This window comes from Lissotriton helveticus, chromosome 4_1 (assembly GCF_964261635.1).
Source record: "Lissotriton helveticus chromosome 4_1, aLisHel1.1, whole genome shotgun sequence".
Taxonomy (NCBI): domain Eukaryota; kingdom Metazoa; phylum Chordata; class Amphibia; order Caudata; family Salamandridae; genus Lissotriton; species Lissotriton helveticus.
Genome location: NC_136063.1, coordinates 1,971,081,262 through 1,971,093,271, shown reverse-complemented (window position 1 = coordinate 1,971,093,271; position 12,010 = coordinate 1,971,081,262).

Genomic DNA, 12,010 nt, shown 5'->3' with positions numbered 1-12,010 from the left:
AGGGTCAGGTATGGCCCTAGGGGGGAATGTTCAGCTAAATTCTCCATTGAAAGGGGTGCTAGGCAGGGGTGCATTTTGGCACCCCTGTTATCCGGGGAAGGTGTAACACTAGAACCACTTTCAAAGTCTCCATGTTTTGCACCATACATCACACATATAAAGTGAGGAAAGTGAGGTGAAATTCACATGAACACAGTCTGCGTTTGGCCGCGAACCACGGGAACAGACGTCAGACACTGTGAGCGCGCACGCACGCGAGCGGCCGACTGGTGAGGGGAGAGCGTGGCAGAGCGGAGCACCGGCGGAGCACGGGCGGTGCACAGGCTTCAGGCTTGGCGGCGGCAGCTGAAGCGGAGGGTGTGTGGGTCAAAGGAGGCCAGAGGAGGTCGCGAGGAGGTCGCGGGAAACAGCGGCAGTGACGGTGGGCCAAGTATGTGGCTTGTGTGATTTTACTGGTGTCAGTGCCGGTCCGGGTGCGGTCCTGAGTCAATTAGGACTACGGATGCTCTGAACAGCTCTGAACAGCTGGGCCCACGGTCTGCCAGTCTCTCCTGTGCTTTTTCTGTGCTTTTCCTGTGCTGTGCCAGCCCTTGTCCCCTTCCCAGGGGGCTCGTGGTGGAAGCCAGAACCATGAGCCCTTGGTCTGCTCTTGCTTTCACTCCTGCTTGTCTACTGCTTTGCCCTCGGCCCTCGGTCCTTGGTCAATTGGTCACTGGTCCCTTGATCCTGTGGTGTGGGCCTGATTTTGACCTCTCCTCCAACTGCCTTTCTTGCTACCTGCCCAGGTTGTTATCCAGCCCTGGTTTTTGCAGTTCACTAGACCCTAGCCCCTGCATTGTGCTCTGCCTCCCTTCTCTGCTCCCATTCCTTGTCGGCCTGCCGCTTAGGGTGCCCGCTCGCCAGCTCTGGTCAGCCCTGGTTCTGCTCCCCCCGCCCCTGCTACCCATTGCCATCACCGCCGGCCCCACCGCAAGTCGAGACTTGGTCTGTGTTGGCTCACTCGCCACCCACCCACCCACCGACCAACCCCCCCACACTTCTTCCCATTGTGCCTTCACTTGATTGTGCAGGCCTGGGAGTTGTGGGGCCATACCTGGTGTGGGGGCCTGGGAGTCCGCCCTTGGTGCCGAGTCTCAGGAGTGCGGATAGGGTCTTGGCGGGGGGGTGCCTGCGCGCCATGCTCATTGTCGATTGCCTTAGTCGGCTAGGACAAGACAAGATTTAGCGTCCCTGGCATCCCGAGCCTAGCGCTAAGCTGCTCCGTTACATCTCCCCCTGACCCCTAGGACCATTTCTTGGCACGGCTGCCAACAACACACTGGACGACAGAAGATTCACCCGAACCAGTGCCACAACTCATTAACCCTGACCCAGACTCAGAAACAAATTGTGTATTACAACAGAAGGGATGAGATCTGGGAAAATAAGAAAAGCACCAGCCACACTTAAACGGAAAAAATTAAAACGAACGACCACAGACGTGGAGGGCGCCCCAGTCAGCTCAATGAATCCACCAACCTCCATGGCCACACCGAAGGACAGTAATTCCAAACTCAATGGAGGGCACTTCAACAGCAAGATGTACTCACCCTCCTACGCAATACTTCAGAATGCTTCAAAAACCTCTTCTCTTTTGGACTATTTTAAAAAAGCACCCAGGGGAGCGAAGTACCCCGCATCCCCCCAAGCCTCCGAGGGAACCAACTCCTGCTACCTCCAGCATCTTACCGAGCCAAGTGAGCACTCGTCTCCACTGCCTCAATCATCAATAAATAAATCTGTTTTAACACCGGACGTTTTTATTTTTGGACCATCAACCAATGACCATGACATTGCCTCGGAGTGCTTTATGAGGGCAACTCAAAACCCCACACCAACCCATCAATCTTCATCAAGTCAGTTTCTTCTCTCTCATGTCATCTGCAAGCAAGAGTCCTGTCCCAACCAACCATTCTCTGAGTGTACCATTCACAATTTTAGTACTCAATCACAGCTATCCTCGCAAGTAGAGAACCTTGCAACCACGTCTCCACAAAACTCTCTTTTAATTTTTCCACAAATTCATACCCAAAAAGATGCAGTGTCCAATTTTGAAACATTCAGCTCTCGCTCACCCCAGGGCTCAAGACCCCCTGAGGGCAGTTCAGAGTCAACCAAACTTCAACCGCGACCATCTTCACCTCCAGCAGTGGTAACAATTTTCCCAAAGTCTACACAAAAACCGGACTCAAATGATCAATTGCTATCGGACCTCTCCTTCTTTTTTAAAAACCTCAAACCTCACCTAGGTCCAGATCATTACCTGACCTAAACCAGGATGACGGAACAATAACCAGCATTTGGCCACAACTTCTTCAAACCTTTCAATCTACAGTCACTGCTCTAAATTATCATTCAGACAAACTGGATATGCAGGTGGAGCTATTGAACACCCTAGCCCTATTTACAGCAGGGATTGACAACAAGCTGGAAAAACTGAACAACTTAATAACAGGAGCACAAACGTCATCTAAACTTGTCCAGTCAGTCTGTTGTTGCTCGCCTATCATTGACTCTCTCTCCTCACTCCCAGTTTTTTTAGCTACTGTAATCAACAAAGTCAAGCTGCTGAAGGGAGACCGAGTAATGGAACGCCCCGACCAGTTACCTCAGAAATCCCAATCGCCCAACCCAAACTCGACCACGTCCGCAACCCGGCCTTAGGTGATCGGGGACCCACAACCTTCCCCAAATCAGACCGACCATCTCTAAGACCTCCCCCAAGAACAAGGGCATCCATCTCCTGCGGCTCTTAAACCACAGTTGGCCATAAGTCCTCAGTCAGAGAGAGAGGATTCTCATCTCACCAGTAACAACGCGGTAGAATCTCCCACCAAATCAGCTGCTGCTCCAGCTCTTAACTCTGAAGCATTTCCAGTCCCCTTGGTAGCTCGCAGCAAGTGAGAACGAAAACGTCTACGTAAACAAAGAAATAAACTAAAACCAAACCCATCAGTGGACTTTCCCAAACTATTTCCACTGTTCACAACTGCTGATAATAAAAAGGTCACAAGTGTCCCCGATCCTCCACGGATCCCAAGAGGCATTTGTCAAAATCCCCTAATGGCCAAGCCAGCCGCAAATGCCAGTCAACCTACTTCCATGCGGCATCTGGATCCAAAGGCTTCAACTGAGGAAACAGAGGCTCCTGACTTACAGTCCGGGATTGAAAATAGAAGGGGCACCCTTAACATCCCATCATCATTGAGGTCGACAGACACGTCAACCCAACAACAATCAGTTTCCCTTTCAAGTCTTTCTTACTCTGAAAAATCATACACTAGTCCCATCCCCTCGAAAGTCATATTTACCAATGTTTCAACTGCTCCTAAGGACCCCCAGACATTTAGCCAAGGTTCGCGAGATTCATTCCAATACCATCAGGGATCAGACTTAGGCTTTCGAGTTGAAAAGCCCATCCTGCCTAAGTCTAGCCCCACTACTCAAAGCGCCAAATGTGACCTTCAACATCACAAAATACTTCTTGTTCCTGAATACACATCAAAAGGACAGCACAATATCTTAAATAGATCAAATATAATTAAACTAGCAAACGGTGCCTCGGGGCTTGAGGAATTGACATCCGACGAGATAGAGTCCATTGAATTCCTGCCACCAAGAGGAGCTAAATCCTCTGAGCCTACTTTGATGACATTTAGATCTGACACATGGCCTCGACTATTCTTAGCCCAAAAGGGCACCTTTCAGCAATGGGGAATCAAAATCCAGCCTTATTCTACTCCAGGCTACCCCACAGTGCTATCGCAGGCCCCAGTCATCTCGACAAGATCATCTGGTGTAAAAAAACGGGTAACACTCTATTCTAAAAAATGCCTTAGGCACGTCTCAACTGACTGAAAACCCATGGGCCAAAGCCCCATCACCGAAAAAACCCCAAACTGGGGATGGCTTCCGGCCGCCTTGTCCCGAAAAGCATCAGTCTGACCACCGGGACACCACCTTGCACTTCCAAACTGCAATGATTCGGCTCATTCAAGATCTCAAACACCACCGCCTACAATTCTTTCCAACTCTGACTCGCAGCCACCTCTTACACTGTGTTCATGGAACATTAGTGGTCTCCATCAGAAAACAATCAATTTGGAGACGCACAATTTCATTTTTGGGCATGACCTAATAGCCCTCCAAGAAACATGGGCTACTCGAAACTGCCCAGTGACGGGCTTCACGGAACATTGGAAACCTGCAACTAGAGTCTCTACCTATGGCCACCCTAAAGGCGGTTTATCGACCTACATCTCAAATAATCTAAAAGGCCCGATCGAGCAACTGAATTTTGAGGAGGACTGGTTACTCGGAGTAAAAATTAGCTCATGGAGCAAACATCGATTGCTCCTTCTACTAAACGTCTACATCAACCCAAGTACATGTTCGAAAAATGAGCATCTTACACGTTTAATTAAAATCGTGTGTGACCTGGCTATTGATTATCCTCACTCGGATTGTATGATCACCGGAGACTACAACACTAACCTCTTTCAGGGAAATCCCGCTGATTTCGAAGGGCTCTCTCCATTTATATCATCAGAAATAGAGGCACAGTCAAAACCGCCAAACCAAGTATACTGCGGCATAGGAGAGCTCTGTGTGTTGCAATTTTATATTGCAGGTTTTTTGGTAATGAATGGGAGATCGTTGGAAGACACCCCACCAAAGTGGACCTGGACAAATGGTCGCAAACAATCTTATCTTGATTACACCATTTGTAATGCAGCTTTGTTGCAACAAATGGGCAATTACAGCATTCACCCTCGAACGGAAAGCGACCATCGCCCACAAGTCGTTACTCTTAATGTGAAGCCAACCTATCACAATACTGCCCCATCAAAATGTACAGGAATCTTCATGGAAAATCTAAAACAACTCAGATGGAGCGAAGTCATTTCCGTAAATGTAATGAAGGAATGTGTGATCTTTACAGCAGGTGGCCCTGACTTGGTGGCACCCCCCACCGAAACATGGCCCACTTTCTGCTCCCATTTGATAAGCCTTTTTCCGTCTAAACAGCACTCCCACAAGGCTTACATAGGCCCTCAGTTTTCGATCTCCATTCAAACCATGGCATTAAAGAAAATGAGAAACAAAGCCCTGCGCTATTCCAAGAAATTCCCAGAGAACTTCGAGCTCCTGAATACCAACGCCTCCACTTGGATCAATTTTGGTGCCAATTATTATGGGAGAGTAAAAACCGCAATTCAAGATCATTTTGGGCCTTAATTCATCGCCAAAACTCAAGTCCGCCTACCTCCGGGAGCGCAAACATTTCAGAAGCGGACTGGGCTGCTTTCTTGACCAACCACTTTAGGGCTACAGAGGGAACGGCCTTCACTGATTTAGGCATTCCCGATGCGACAATGGCAAGTCAAAGTAATAGATGGAGTACCCCCACAGAATCTTCGAAATTTACGAGGGTAGATTTGATGATACCGGAAGAAACGGTGACTAAAGTCCTACTAAAATCAAGATCTGATGGAGCACCTGGCCCAAATGACCTACCATGAATCTTATTTAAAACAAATATAACCCTTTGGTCAGGGTACCTAACTAAGCTTTTTAACTGTGCACTAAGCAACTCAACCATACCGGACTCTTGGCGGGGCGCGATAATACATCCTATCTACAAGTCAGGGTCGCATGCCTCTCCAAACAACTACCGATTAATTGCTCTTTTAGAAATTGAGGCAAAACACTATGCATGCATTCTACTGGAGGAACTGAGATCTTGGGCAGAGCTGAATAACCTGATTCCAAAGAACCAGACAGGCTTTACTGCAAATTCGGGCACCACGACCAACTTATTGACACTGTCTATAATAGTAAACAAATTACACAGCTACACCACTATGAATTCCTTAGAGGTTAACCTAAAGAAAACCCAAGTGGTAATTTTTGGTAGAAAACGCAACTTGGGAGGTGGATGGCTATATAATAAGATGAACCTTATAATTGGAAAAACATACAAATACTTAGGGGGCAATTTTGACTCCAGGGGTTCCTTTGCTAAACAACGCAGTGAAATATCACTAAAAGCCATGAACCTTCATGTGACTTTTTCTAGGCTCTCAAAAAAACAGTCCGGTTCAAGTCTATCTCCATTACTTGGAGTTATGAGAGCAAAAAGCGGGCCAACTTTGTCGTATGGCATTGAAATATTTCGAGGAAAACTCAATGCTAACCTAAACCAACATGTATGTGTCTTGTAAAGCGCACTGCTGCCCTGAGGCGTCGTGGCGCTGTAGACCGCTGCGGAACCCGTCCTTGCTATCCCTGTGAGATGGTCCCTACTGTGTATCTCCAAGGTGAAACCAGGCATCCCCGGCGAATGTGGGGGGCCGTTGTAGAGATGAGGCAAGCTAATGCCCAGAGTTGCCGAGTGTGATCCCTGGTTAGAGTAGGCACCGGGGCGAGAATTATCGAGTCCGCTGACCCTGGTCCACGACCCTGCCGCGTCGGAAATTGAACCCTGGTCCCGGGCCGTTCTCTGCTTCCGGGTCTGCCGCCTCTAACCAGTGAGCCACACCACACCATGTGACCAAAATCTACAAAAAAACTCTCCACATGCCTAAATCTGCTTCTGCAGCACAGATCAGATTAGAACTGGGTCTTTTAAATTACGAATTTTTGAATACTGGCTCTTATTTGAATCTGTGCCACAAACTAAGGCAAGCAGAGCCAGGTACTCTGGAGTCACTACTCTGGTCAGACATTTCTCAGAAAACCCCAGGGGGGTCATATGGCTGTTTTTTCAGGGATGCAGTTCACCAATTATCAGTGGGCGAACTATGGGATCTCAACCCTAGTAAGGCCGTTTTTAAAACCAGTATCAAGAAACGTACCCGACTGAGGTCTCAAATGGCTGACAAAGCTCATTTTGCTAAACGCAAGCATGCCTGGGCAATAATGAATTCTTATGGGCTGGCCACTCCCCTCCCCTATCTGTCTTGCACTTATCCCTTGTATTTATTGCTTAGCTTCTTGGCTCTTAGACTGGGTGACTGGCAATTTCTAAAGGATTTACCTCACTGGCGTCGTACGTCAGAGGATGTAATGTGCAGGGGGTGTGGTAAGGTGGCTGAGACTTTAGAGCATGTGGTCTGTCTTTGTCCTGCAATTGCGCTACAGCGCAAACGAAAATTGAAAGTCGAGTGGAATAGGCTGGTAATCCGGACCTGCAGGCAGGCAGTAATTGCAGCCCTGAATCCAGAGAACACAGTTTTAAATATAGGCCTCACAACTCTTATACGCTATGCATACCGCAATTTTACTCAATAACGGGCAGTGCTGGTCAACATTTCTATTTTAAAGGTATACAGTCTACTCTAAACCGCACTTTTATTAAATGCTGCTATAACTGGTTATACTTGACTGCATTTTCCTACAACCTGCTGCTAGTAGTTGTCTTCTGACTGTACCCATCAGCATAACACCGCTATTGTTAAGTCCTCAAACTTCTTTTTTGCCCAAACGCCATTCTGGTTACAGTTGCTGGGCATATTTTGCCTTTTTAACACATAACGTTACTGCCGGAGGTGCTGCTATTGCAACCTTATTGTGGCAGGGCAAACTAAGCAATAGGGGCAGATTTACAAGCACGTTGCGCCGCCGGTGCATCACTTTGCGCAGCCAACTAAGTGATATTTATGAGAACAGGTAAAGTCACCCTGTGTGACTTAACCTGTGCTTACAAATATCGCCCCTTTTCACACAACAATTTATATGTTAGGGGCGTGACATGGATGTTGCTTTGGGTGTTCCCACGCAACACTCAAGTCCACTGAAGCATTTCCAGATTTACGAGAAATCAGGACATGCATTAGAATGCTATACTACCCTAGGGGTGGCATAGCGAGGTGCAACGAGGAGAAATTTTTTAATTTCTCCTTTTTTCTTTCCTCTTTCAATGCATGCTGCATTCTACAGCACACATTGGAAGATGGAATCACCTCCATTGATTCTTTTTGTGCAGGAAGGTGCCCCTTCCTGCACAAAAATATCTCCCCAAGACGCAGGCATCCTTGCATCATGGTGCAAGAGTGCCTGCGCATTGCAGTAGATTGTGCGCCAGCGCAGGAGAAAGCACAGACATTCAACATATTGTTGTAAATATGTTGCATCCTTTTGCTTCGAAACAAATGCAGCGTGGTGCAGCAAAATGACTTGCGGCACCGCGCTGCATTAGTTTCTTGCAGATCTGCCCCTTGGTGAGGCCCTTACACTGGGAATTAATGTTTCTTGCTTTTTTGCCTATTACGAGGCAGTCAGTAAAAAGTAATCCAATTTGCCCATTACCTCTGCCTACACAACATTGATAAATTTCGCTACGTTTTGTACAGGAAGACCTCTGATATGAGTAATCGTTTAATATTGAAATATTAAAACAAGGCATTGATTCATTGGCATAACGTAAGTTTGCAAAATGCGAGAATGTAAGTAATTTATTCACATTGAGATTATCATTTACCGTGGATATGGGGAAGGTGCTTGCTGAAGAACGTCGAGTGCCTAAGCCATTGCACATATTATCAGATAACCCTAACATTTGAAAGGTGCGAAAATAATGTGCAAAATACAGATTTTCAGACTCAGTTAGCCAAGTTTATGTGGTGGCCTACTCCATTTATATGACATTCCTTTTGCACATTCTTGCTCGTCCAGTACTGTGAGGATGCAATTGTGAAATAAAAGCCACACTCCATATTGTTTTTATCAATAAATGTATGACAGAGGGACATGTATGACTTGAATTTAGATTTTCCAAACAACTATAACGAACGTCTTGATTTTATTAAAAACAAAAGGTGAATAGTATGCTACCATTTTCGTAGTTTATTAAAACAACAGCAAGTAGGTCCATTCCCCAGAATCCCTGGGAAGAAAAATCGATCAATGTGAACACAACATTTTTTTTTTACATTTTGCAAGCAAAAGACAACCAGTGTTCACCAGACTTTACCAACAACTCACGTGGAAAACTGACAACCCTTGTTGAATCAGTAATGGAGAAGTAGGTATGTTAGATGGCACAACTTGAGCCATGGATTGTAATGTTCCGTACCAGAGACACGAATGAAGAAGGATGCTCCAAAGCATCTTTCGCTGTATGGATGCTCAATGTTAAAAAGGGCACATTGGCAAATTGCTTATTCACTGAAAAAACAAAGGAAACTGTGAAGGGTGGAAGAAAAAGGTAAGCACATTACGCAGGAATAAAACAATGGATAGTCGGCTACATCCAGTGTCTTTGGAAAGGAAGACAACTAAAATGGAAACATTCTAACTCTCAAAATTGTATTTTAAGTCTTCACATTCCATAATTGAGCTCACAATACCCATTTGCCTGTCTTTCATAACTGTCACAAAGAAGTTAGAAGATCTAAATAGTAAAAGCCGAAAAAATCATCAATAAATTGTCATGGAAGGTTACTCAGAATTCTGTGTCAGAAAAGCTCTGAGGTAATAATCCGTGTCCGATATTCAAACCCTCAATCAGCATGTTTGAAATTCTATTGAAGACAAAGGGCCAACACTAGCTAATTTGGAAGCTCTTTTCCATCATTCTAAGGTGTGTTAGCAAGTCTTCTGTCCTGACCGACAAAAGCGGTTTCCTTTGAGTGTGAATGTCTTTAACAACTGATATAGCCCTCAGCAACATTCTATAATGCTATTGTAAGGCTTCCCACCCTTCTCTTCCGTGAATCAGTAGTGATGCAGGGTCTATTTCACATTGAAATGAAATGAAAAATAGATGTATAGAGGGCAAACAAATACCCAAATGTGTCTAGGCGCTAGCTCATTGAGCAACTGAGCCATACAACCAGTCTAGAAGAATAAAAGACTAAACAGCCAGGTTTTTATCATTTTCCTGAAAACCTAGAGTTGAGTTTCCCTTTTTACGGCTAAGAGAAAGAAGTTCCAAAGACTGGCAGTACCTCCCAGGAAGCTTCTGCCACCACAGGTGGGTTTCCTGAACCTGGGGAAAACCAGATTATGGGCATCAGCAGAGTTAAACTGCTGGGTAGGAACAGATTGCAGAAAATTCAGTTTGAAGAATATCGGTCCTATACCTGGTGCAGCTTTGAAGGCTATGCAGAGGGCTTTGAACTCAATGCGTCCTTTCACAGAAAGCCAATGAAGTTGTCTAAGTGCCGCTGTGGTGGATTTATGCCTCGGAATATCCAGCAAAATGCAAGCTGCTGCATTTTGTACAATCTGCAGTTTTGTTAAACATCTTGGCCTAAGGTTGATGAAAAGGCCATTACAGTAATCAGCCGTGGACAAGACCAGAGCTGAGATGACAAGTTTACACAGATTGGAGAGTATGAACTGAAAGACTTTTCTTAGCAGTTTTAATGGGAAGAAGGATACAGAGGTGACATTATTCACATGGCCTTCACATGAAGCTTGGAGTCAAAGGTGACTCCTAGATTATTCACTTTATTTGTTGGAGTGGACAGATAACACAATTCAGGTGGACAGAAAGTGGGAGACCAGAAGGAGTTGTCATCAAAGAGCAGGACCCCAGTTTTGTTGGAGTTAGTTTTAAACAGTTAGCAGTCATCCAATGTCCCACCTGAAGGAGACAGGCATGAAACTGTGAGGCTGTGTCAGTAGGATTGCTTGTCACTGAAACAATATTTTGGGTATCGTCAGCGTAAGAGATTACTGAGAAGCCCAAAGAATAGATCAACTGAGCCAGAGGGGCCACATAAATATTAAAAAGGGTGGGAGTCAGTGACGAAGCATGCAGTACCCCAGAGGGCAGAGTAAAGTTGGGTGATTTTAACTCAGAAAGAGCAACAAACTGTTCTTGGGTAGACAAATACGAATCCAAGTAGAGCCACGGCTTTCTCCTTAATACCTATCCCTTAAAGGCACTTCAGCAGTTGTTTGTGGTTGACGGTTTTGAATGGGGCAGAGAGGTCAAGCAGCACCAGTGTTGCATTGCCCCCGTGTCGACTGTCTGTCTGATCTGTTCTGACGCAGAGATCAGTGCCAGTCATGGAGTGTGATGCTTTATGAACCCATACTGAGGTGCTTCTAGGTATGCATGCTCCTCAATATAGTCTGAGATCGCCATGTTCATGCCCTTTTCAACTATGTTAGTGGACAGTGGGAGCCTTGAAATAGGGCGATAGTTAATTCTGTTGGCTCCATTTAGATTAGGTTGTTTCAGTAGTGGAAGGACAAATGCTAGCTTCCAGTTTTTGGGAAAGATGCCGGAGGTAAGCATTTGGTTAAAAATTCACTATAGTTTCACAACTCTATAGAGAGTGCCTTTTCCTCCTGGAGAAAAAGTCCCTAGAGTCATCTGTCTACTACTCAATCAGGGGGCCAAAGGACACATTTCAGACAGGGTTATAACACTTATTGTCTTGTTTACTATTATTTTTCCCTCTCAGTTCCTCTTTTCAGCATTCCCTTTTAAAATGACACCATTAGGCTGCCTCAGCCACACAAACTTGCAACTTTCCTTGCAGTACGTGAAACCTAACAGTAGAAAGTGTGTGCTGCCCCTGCTTCTTTTTCTCTCACTTCTTTGCCAAACAATTAGCTAGATTTGCTTACACAGATGGGAAAAGTAAAAAAAAAAGTGCTCCATATCTAGCATATCTAGGTCTCTTCCACTCAATGACCTAAAGCCATAATCACAGAGGGCTAAGGGGCAGATTTATGAGAGGGTTGTGTGACGTTTGAAACACTCAACATGATACATGGGTGAAACAAACCTCTAAGTCAGATTTTTTAAGGCTTGCAAACACACTGTGGGGCATATTATCAAGGGGGTTTATCTCCGCTTTTTTGGCTTTAAAAGCCAAGAAAGCGGAGATAAAATGATCTCCCTATTACCTAGCTGTCGCTAACAACAGTTAGCGACAGCTAGTAGGAGATAGCGACCATCTTGGGCCCCGCTTTGCATGTTAGTGAAATTTATCACTAATGACATGCAAAG